This window comes from Leuresthes tenuis, unplaced genomic scaffold (genome assembly GCF_036924035.1).
Source record: "Leuresthes tenuis unplaced genomic scaffold, fLeuTen1.0.hap1 SCAF_9, whole genome shotgun sequence".
In the NCBI taxonomy this organism is placed as follows: Eukaryota; Metazoa; Chordata; class Actinopteri; order Atheriniformes; family Atherinopsidae; genus Leuresthes; species Leuresthes tenuis.
The window spans coordinates 22,159,073-22,169,850 of NW_027325363.1; positions in this window are offsets into that span (position 1 = coordinate 22,159,073).

Below are 10,778 nucleotides of genomic sequence, written 5' to 3' on the forward strand. Positions count from 1 at the left end.
ATCTCTAAACCAATTACTCCATTAGTTAGTGGAATAATGGATAGACTATTCATTTACTTAAATAATCTTTTGCTGCTCCCTGAAATGAAAGTGTATGATCTCTATAGACTACAACCATATACCACACAGGAAGAACAATAATGACAGTTTCTTTGCCACCCAAAGAAGAGTGGGGGGTGATATTGCCATCACAGCAAAATGCAGGTGACCTGTGAGCATCATGCACAGAAAAGTGTAATAACGATAACATGTTGACACCTGACAGTAGTGCAGCAGCATGCACTGCCAAAGCCTTTTCCAAATGAACAGAGCACAGCTACTGCCTTGATGTAGAAGAGCTGAGATATAGTGTCAACTCTGACACACTGATGATCGCTTTACAAGTAACTGTCACACCGTCAAGCTTTAAACTGACTCGTGACAGCTGAAGTGCACAACTGACAAAGAACCCAGCTCTAGTAGAGTATTCTGAAGGTGGCTTCCAGTCCAGGTAAAATTATTTAGAGCAGTTTAGCAATTTAGAGCAGCTTTAAACTCAAGAAAAAAAGTTCTATGCCACCAGGCCAAAATGTTGACGCGTAAGGCGTAATGGAATCAGATAAAACTGCGGGGGAGGGATTTATATATGTACTTCCTTGTTCCAGATCTGATATGGCACATCACTTTTTATGAAACTTTAATTCCCTGGTAATAAAAGAACCATCATTCTTTATATACATGTAAGGTCACACAGAGATATTTCCTGGCAGACTGATTAAAAAAAACCTACAGTAATCTTGTGAAGTGTCATAAGAAGAACTGTCTGTTTGCACCAAGCGAACCAGATCTTTTCTCCCTATTTCCAAATCTCTCTCACTTCCTCCTCTCTTGTCAGAGGGTGCGCACAGGCATTTGCAAAGCTTGTACGTGAAACTTTCATATCTCAGCATTAAAATCTACTTAAGAAAAGTGATGAGAATAGCCCCACTTCCCACACAGTTCCCCTTGTTAGAAGTTGCAGAGCAGCTTCGAAACATCGCTGGTCTGCGATGGCTTGTAGTATTAAGGGAGAAGGCTGTTTTCTGCAGAGTCAAGTTCTTTTATTATTTTTTTTTAATGAACAGCTTCAATAATCAATACATTCAACAGGACCAAGATAACACTTGACATACAGTAATCTTGCAAGGACTGAACATTTTATTTTACGTGTTACTGTAAATGAGAAGGACATGTATGACCTGGAAAAAAAAACACACGTTATGTTGTATTTGTGTGCCATGTCTGTGTTTCCAATTTGCCAAGAGAATCCCCATATTAAAGAGCTGCTTCCTTGAAAACCTACCTCGTGCCTTTGTGTGTTTCAAAACTGTTTTGGTTTTCAACAGAAATCCCACAAAACCCAGCGTCCACTGGTGCATGACTGGAGATATTTACCCTTCACGTGCAGCATGACCAAGAATTGAACTAAGCTAAACTGTTTTGCAGACAAACACAGCGGGATCGAGTGTTGCCTTGCTTCTGGTCGTGCCTGCACAGGGGCACTGCGCATAGCATTACAGAAGAGGTCTTCCAGATCTTGTGAGTGAGGGCCACACTGTTACTTTTTGAAGCCACCCAGGTGTAAAGCACTGGCTGGCTTAAGGTTCTATTCAATTTTGGCGTCTTAAGATAAGGATATATATAGATTCCTCAGCTTCCTACAGGCTTTTGCGGGTAGCTTCTCACAAAAATAAAAAAGGAGCAATCTCTCACCAATATCCTTTTCATAGCAGCAGGCAGCTTTAGCATAAGGCCACGTAATCAAGATCCTGTATGTTTCTTTGCTTACTATAGCACTTCCCACCCCCAAGGCCTCCTCCATGAACAGGATGGAACACATTCAGGGGCGTCCGATATGATCTCCTTTTGAATAATCTGTCGGGACGTAAGGCTCTGTTGCTCTCACGTTTTTGAGAAAATATATTTTACCTCCCCAGACCTCAAGACTTAGTTTTATCATGTTTGGCTCAGACTAGTTTCTTCAGCATCTCCACTGATTCCTGACTAATAGCAAAATGTGTATCATCTGTATTGGTAGCCATTTCCTTCTACGTCTCGCATAGAGCAAATATAGCACAAATTTGTAAAGACCACATGGGAAAGTGAATCATGTAAATGATCAGTCAAGAGCCAGGTGTGGGGATCAAATAAAGTTTTCTTTATTCAGCTCACTTACAGACTTAACTGTTTTGTTTTTCTTGTCTTTCTTGTCAAAGCTGTTGAGCACAAATGGTATTAGTTCATTTCAATGGTTTGAACTATTCAATATTCTACTACAAAGGATACAATAGAAACAGAAACTAACCAGGCTTTCTTCGACAGACCCATTTTAGCTTACTTAATAGTAAAGCCATTTGCAAACACGATATTCATTCTGCAGGAATATGTGCAGCCAAATCTACAGAAAAACATTTTACTCTTTCATGTACCTGGAAACAAGAACTGTGCACTCCGAATGAAGTTATTCTATTTCTTTTAACACATGAAAAAGAAAAAAAAAGCGGTCACAGAACTTACCACAAACTGATGAAGGCATTTTAAAGGTTGACGTAGGTGACATTTGCCCATGACTGCTTAATTTGTCCCAAATGTAAAAAATGAAGAGAATGTAAATAGTTACAAAATGCATGTAAATACTGGGCATAGGCATGATGCAAAGAAGAAGAAAAAAAGGTAAAACACCAACTGATGGACTGAACAAACACAATAAAAATAATGAACTCTGGAGCCTTGGTTGATATGACGTCTGAGGAAAACATGCAGATATTGTTGCCAGATAATATAAGAAGGGATTTAATCTTTCCAGCTGTCTTAGTTCAGTATATGCTGTTACCAACATAATTATTGGACAATAAATTTGATTAATTCATTTACTTGTGGTAAGTATTTACCAGACAACTAAAACATGTGTTTGAGCCAGTGGAAAGTCTCATCAGCTGGGCAAGTTAAATTAAATTGAACCTTCATTTCTTTATTGTTTTTATGGAAGACTGTGTTATACTCAGCCATCTGCAAGCTGTTCGTGCTGCTTTGTTCAAAGTCTGTCGGCCAAAAGACGTGTTCATGACTTGTGGACAAAAAAGAACTTGCATATTTGCAGTCTTTAAGCTCGTGTTTACCAACAGCCGACCTTTCACTGAAGCGTACATCAAGTACATGAAATAAAACGTCTCCATTTAGCTGTGATACTGTGCAAAGGGAACCATGTTTTTCTTTTTATACTACGGGATTTTTAAAAGAAGAAACAAACAGAAAAACAGTTTCAGATGAACATTTTTTGACAAAAATGCCAAATAGAATCTCTTCATTTTCGTCACCAGTTACAGGAACTTTACAAGTTGTCATTACAGTTTGACCATGAAATCAAAAAAGACTAAAAGAAAGCCACTTTGTTGCTCACTGTCATTGTTTTCTTGACAGATTTTATATACCCAAATAGTCACATTGATTATCTTAAATACAGCACAGAGCACTGTACTTGCACAAATCATCACAGTCATTGTATATAATAGTATATAAACATGTAAAAGAGGCCAAATCCCTGTAGATTTTTTTTTCTAGTCTTTCTTTTCACTTTTTTCAATTAGCCCTTGTTTTCCATTTGGGATAAATAAGTTTGGCTAATAGGCAGGTAAACAAAATATCACTCGCTCTTGAAAAAGCTTTTTTTCAGAGCCCGTTCATGTACTCCTAATTAACAACAAAACATAATCTGCAAATTTCATGCAGATAAACCCAACTGCTCTAATTGAGCAAATAGTTGTTGACGGTGGGCAGAAAAACTCATCAATGCCGTTCTGTGTGAAAGGAAACATTTTTGATTTACTCCTGGATTTTGCAGCTTCCAATAATAAACTGACAGCAAGTAAATGCGATCTGTTTTGCTAGTTTTTTAGCAGAATTAGGAGATTCGGCCTTTTAGTGACTTTTTAGTGAGTTACTGTGAAATCCTGATGGCACATAATTGCAAGTCAAATTTAGAAGTGACAAATGCACGGACAAATGCATAGTGTCTCAGCATCATTTGGAGAGAACAGAAAAGAGGCAGTTCAAGATACTTATTTGTTATGTGGCTTAGAGGACATATCCTGGTCAAAAATGGATCCAGGGTTTCTCATAGTAGTGATGGAGGTTCTGTGGTTAGATTTTTTTAGGTGTCTGGAACTGAATAGAAATATTTCAGTCCAGTTTGAGCTCCAGCTCTGAGCTCCTGCGTGCCTTTGTCTTTCATCTGGCTTTATAGATGAGTGGAATTGTATGTTATCTGAATACAAATGGAAGTAAGCCTTGTAATGTGACTGTCAACCCGTCCAGGGGGCTCTCACTATTAGCAGCTGGGATAGGGTCAATCCCCCCTGAGCAACTGAATCCCTGAATTGGTTTAAGCGGGTATAGAACATGGATGGATGGCTGGATTTACCAGGTCAATAGTCTGTAATCAGAGCACCATAAAAGAAGGGGTTAGCCCATCGTGACATGTTTGATTAAAGCAAGAGATGACAGAGCTGATGTAGGGACTGAGGACATGACTTTCATAACTGCCTGTGCCTTTTATGGCACAGGCTAAAAAAAGGGGGTTGGCAGAAATCTGCAAGTAGGCCCAGAAGATGAGCTCTACTGCTTCTAATGACAGCATCATCGATCAATGTCACTTAGGGGCTCAAGGAGCAGAAGATTTGAATCTTTCCAAAGTTGGCTGCAGAAACTGGAACTGGGTTGAAACAGGGCCTGCGAAACAGTGAGTGTTAGAGGAATGCAGATAATTAAATACACAGATGCAGTGGTTGTTTCTGCAGAAGTAGAAATGAAAAAAGTCAGCAGAAACCTTGGTTGTTCACCAATAAAAAGCATACAATAAGTATTGCTTGTACAAATTCACAATATTCCCTTTGAATAAACAAATATATGCATTCTCAGTCTGAAATGAGTTTATTTATAACAAGCATAAAAAGACTATTCTGGTGACATCTGATATTTGCCCTTTTAATCACCAAAACAGCTCATATCCTGTAGTAAATTGAGACTCCCACTATTTTGACAGTGTTGACAAGTGGATTCTATAACAAAGCTCTTTTACCCCACTCATGAATATGCTTTAGACTGGCAAAATGATTTTGAGGCGTTATGAAACAATCCACTTCTCAGAGTTTTTACATAGTTTTCTATGGTCATTATTCAAGCCTCTGTATCAGATGCAGACAGTGAGATGGAAATAAAAAATTGGCCTCTTGATACCGTGGGTGGAGATTAACACACTGAGAGCTGGGTGACAGGTACAGAAGGCTTCAGCTAACTCAAAAAAGTCTATTGGCTGTAGAAAAAAAGAGACATCCAATTTGCATGCAAGTGCGCACAAAGAAAATCCATAATAGTGCTGTAGTGCAATTAAAGATAACAGTTTTGAGTGTAATCTTAATTTTAACTTGAAATAGTTTGTTTCCATTATTAGCACATTGGTAAACATTTATTCATCTGTAAGATTACATGCAGCGCGACTGATCCAATCATCACTCTTCGCCACCCGCTCGTGAATTTACAGTCAACGTGACCTGCTGAGTGAGGTGCCACCTTGTGTCAGCAAATCATTTTGTTGAGGAAGGACACCCTTTAACCATGCTGCTGTCTCCATGTCATTTACATGCTCAGATTGATGCAGAGCCTACGGTGGAGACTATGTAAGCAGAAGCGTGTCTGAGTTCTAAATATAGATAGATTCCTAGTTAGCGACAGATTTTAAACAATGTCCCCCGACAGCAAGTTTAATTCAATTGAATCATACTTAAATCATCCATAAAAGGGAAATTATATTGTGCCACGGTACATCGATAATAGTCTTTAGTCGATATAAACAGTCATTGAGTAGGACTGCTGCTGTGTCGTTGTTTGCACAGCTGAAGAAGCCTCTGACTGAACACACTTTATTGTGGGGAATACCTGGGGTATGGACCAGAAGCTGAGCTAATTCAAGCTGATGTCTTTCCTCTGAGTGTGTTCTGATTGGTAGTCAAATCCAATGTATCCTTTAGTTTTTTCTGGTTTCTGTACCTCTTATTTCTTTAAATTCAACACTTTGTTTCCACATATATATTTGTATATATATGTGGAATATATGTACTCACAGACACACACATACACACGTGTGTGTGTGTGTGGAATAAAAAAGGACACCGAAAGGCCCTAAAAATGTTCTGAATCAGCTTTGTGTTTGTTTCTCCAAGCACTGCAAAAGTTTGATCATTTGAAATGTTGCTTTCCGTGTGAGAAGTTTCTGTTTCTTTATTTTCCTTTGTTCGAGTAATTCATTTGACACCTGTTTCCTTTTCACTCGTCAGGATTTAGCAGCGTCTGATTCCAAACATGGTGACATTTTTGCAACAAACTGGGGATGCACTAACAGCATTTTTCATTGAGCGCTGCTGCTTTGTACGTGAGGTTGGTGCTCAGCTCTGTTATCTCACCCACCCCTACCTTAAAGCCAGTCACAGCTCAGCGTTCCTCCTGCTGTGTCCCTCCGGCTAGTCTGCCATTAGTTTGCCACCCTGTCTCCTGGCACACATGCATCACTGAACAACATTTATAGTAATAAATCAGGCACCATTTTTACAGTCTGAGTAAAGATTATTCAGTCACCCATCCTTTACTCACACTGAAGAGATCAGTGAAGGACAGCAACAGATAGAGAGACAACCAATGAATAGGTAGGCGAAGAGGCGATGCACAAAATGGACGGATGGGTGAAATAAAACACATAAAACAGATAAAACACAATAGTGTAAAACAATGACAATGAAAAGTTGGAAGCTTTTATATAAGCTTTTATATATATATATATATATATATATATTTTATATAAGGTTTCTATGAGTTATAATTTTTTAGTTTTCTGATTTTATGGACCAAAAATCCTCAAGGCAGAGTGATAAACAGTGGGGATGAAAAAACCCCAAAATACATTTCTGTAGTTGAAGACTGGTACAAAAAATCGCCTCAACAGCCCAGGATAGATGATTTCAGCTCCATGGAAAATCTTTGCCTGACTCAGCATGCCAGAAAATCAATGAGTAATTCCTTCCTCATTCATCAGTCCAGATGCAGCGATATTTAGATTCACTCTCCTTCAGTCATATATTAATTTAGGTGAGAAACTGAGATTATTCTAGTTTATCTAAAAAGAGCCATATTTATTTTATAAGACTGTAGCACAAATAGATCTTTAGGGAAACTCTTGCAATAGAAGGCAGAAGTACTGTTGTATTTTTTTTTTTATAACTAACTGCAGAATCAGCAACATTTAGGTTGATGAGAGGCTTTTGGCAGACAGCTCCAAATGTCAACGATGAGTCCAAACCGTCCACAAGCTCCGCTTTGTCAAAGTCTCGCTCTGCAGTCACAGTGGATAACTTGGCTTTTGCTCAGTAGGACAGGAACAAAATCCTGTACCATACACCTCTGCCAGTGGCTCGTCTCCAGAACTGCCAATATGTCTGCTTTTTCAAGGCCTAGCTGTGAATGCTGTCTCTTGCTTCTACTGTTCGGTGCAAATTTGGTTGTTATTGCCACTGCAAAAGCGTGAGCAAACTAATTCACAGTGAGAGAGCAGAGCTTGCTTTGTTTAGTCATTGGTTGCTTTGTTTTAAAATCTAAAAGAAGCAATTCAATCTGTTCAGCCAGTGAGAGCAAAGCTTGATGCTGCCATACATGAGCACATTTTCAGTTTGGGGTATTTTGTTCATGCCAGCAGTTATATTTTTGTAAATAGTCATATTGTTCCACAGACCGCTGTGTTTATATCCGTGCCACTCTGCCACTGTAGTGTGAAGCTGCCCGCTGCACAATTCAAGTTATGCAGCACATCTGAGGTCCTCTCCAGTGACACAAAATAAAATTGAATACTGGGTCCCGTGATAGAGAGGAACTGTACACACTCCCGCCTCCAGACATTAAGTCTTGGAGGACAAGCAGACAGATGCACCAACAGACTGATAGACAGAGTGGTGCCAGGATAAAACTCCACCTTCTTTGGCACAACAGAGGGAGAAGAGGATTGTCAAGTCACACTCCATGTGTGGAGCCGGATAGCTGTCCTATATGGCAGGCAGACAGCGTGGAGATGAGCACAAGGAGCTAGAACAAATCTATTCATCCAGTCGTACTCACAGTGGTTTATATCGAGTCCTCCATCTGAGGTTCATTCAGACAGAGGGGAAACTTCAGTGGTTGAGAGAAAAAAATACAAGTGCGACGTACAGACCACCGGAACGACGTCCTTTGAATTGATAAAATCAAAGTGGAGATGTGTGAACATAATGAACGGTGCCACAATTTGTGAAAGGGTTGGGGTAGCGCTAACCCTTGCAGTCGTCGAGGCGACCCTGAATTCCACTGTATACCCAAGTATTCAAGAGTCAGATGTGTCAGTACTGAAATTAGGCCATACAATAAGACAATGATTCCAAGAACAACAGCAAATCTGTGACAGAATGCTGCTGGGACCAAAGTCCAGACCTCAAGTGAAATATAGTGGAGACCTTAAGTAAGTTGCCTTTTATTAACTGAAGAATTGTTGACTTCACGTTATTGCTGCCAGAGGTGGCTCCTCAAGCTGTTAAGTCATGACGAGTACTTGGTTTTTCACCCTATATTTCCCTGCATTTTGGCTTACTTTTTGCTTAAGAATGAATGGCACAGTAAAAATATATCAATATGTCAGGTCCTGATAAGGAACAGATGATTTTTTTTTCATGTCCTGACGTGTAAAACTTTAGAATTAAAGAGGATGTAGCTTAATTTTTTTTTTCACATGAACGTATTTATCCACTTGACTCTGACTATTCTGAAATACTGTCAAAGAAAGGGAACCGACCCGAGACAGAGTGCATAACAGGCCAGACAGCCGTCTAGCAGACAGCATGCATATCTTACATGACCGTGCATCCGTAGTCTGTCATGCTATGACACTATGACGCCATGTTCTACCAGGATTGGCTTGTATAACAGGTTTGTTTTACCTAACTGGTCACGCCACAGATCTGTGATGCAGGTTTCCGTGAAGAGTTTGTAGTACTAACAGATAACTAGCTTCAATTTCGTCAGATCACTGTCTTGTTTCTTTTAAGATGTGTATCAGGACAAAACATCTGCTGACCCTTCTTAGTTTTCTCTCAAAGCACGAGATTATTATTCGAATTTCCTGTGCAAATGTTTGTCTTAACGCTGCCAAAATGAAAATATACGCTTTTTTTATTTCAGCTTCTTTTTTTTTTTCTTTTTTTCTTACTACATTTTACCGATTTTTATCGTCGGTTGTCATGAATTCCTCAGTACTTCTCCAAATGAAAAATAGAAAAAATACTTGCTTTAGCACTATCAACGTGAAGCTTGACATTTTCTTCGGAAGATTTGAGGTTACCTCACTGCATCTTTATGGCAAAGTGTTAGCATTTGTTCAAAGAAAGACCAACGTCACCTTGATTAAACCCTGATATCAGAGTCTGTGAGCAGAAACAAATGAAAACGAATGGCTGTGTCAGTTTCAACGATTTCACAGCGAAAACAGACCCTGCATAAAATCTTCCTCCGGCTGCTGGTGGGGAAACAGTCCTGGCTTGTTTTTAGGCCTTTAAATCAGCTGAGTTGGCTGACCTTTTTGGTCTGTGCAGCACACACATGGAACCACTTCGCTGTGTTAAGTGTTTTGAGTTGGTCCGTTTCTGTTTGTGTATCGCTTCGTTTTTCTCACTCAGGTGCTATTTTTGTCACTGGTTCCTTTCACGGACACAACAGAAATGCACATTAGTTTCTTCTGTTTAAAGGCTCTCTGTCAGAGGAAGGGGGGTGGGGTCACACAGAAAATCCATAATCACATGGAAGGCGGTGGGGAAATGGAGCTTTGGGAAGGAAAAAGCAGAGTTAGCAAAAGTCAAACTGGAGAAAAGCCTCTTATCTTTTTTTTCTTGTTAATTCTTCTGCCTCACTCCCCTTACATCCATCTCATTCTCCAGGTTCCCATGGCAGAGTCGTGTTTGCATGAGCACCTGACCCATGGCAGCTCTCTGGGCTGTGGGGGTGTTATCAGCAAGCCAAGCCAGATGCCCTCTCACTAGGTAGCCAGCTTCATACTGCACCATCCCACACAAGCTGTCCACTGGGCTCCTCACACAGACACTGCAGAGCCACATTGTGTGTCTTTATTTATTTGATTTGACTTCTTTTTTTTTTTTTTTTGACATTGTTGTGGAAGAAGAAAGGCCTCGGGTGTTTTCATTAGATTGCTGTGTACCTGACATCATCAGGTCACACAATCTCACAACAAGCAATGGCTTTTCTGCTTTCTTTGTGGCTTGTGGCACATCCAACATAATGAAAGGGTTCCAGCTCCCAATCCCTGAGGTGCAACTCTCAACAGCATACAAGTGTTAACCAAATCTGCTTTTCTCTTTAACATTTCTTTGGGCTTTTTTTTTCATTTTTCAACCTCCCACGACTCCTGGAAAAAAAAACATCACTCTTGGAGGATGTTCATTGAGCTGTTTTATCTTATAGAAGGTGACGGATATGACACAAAAGTATTTTCCTTCACAACATTCTGGCTTTGTAAAACAAACCTCAGAGCAATTCGATGTTTTAACTGGAAAAATAGGTTTGGAATCCCTCAATCACGGGGGAGCGAATCACGACCAGCTCTTTGTTGCGCCTCCTCTGGCTTTTGTGGCAACTTCACAGCTTTCTCATAGAGCAGCTGGTTGATCAGTTTGGCAACA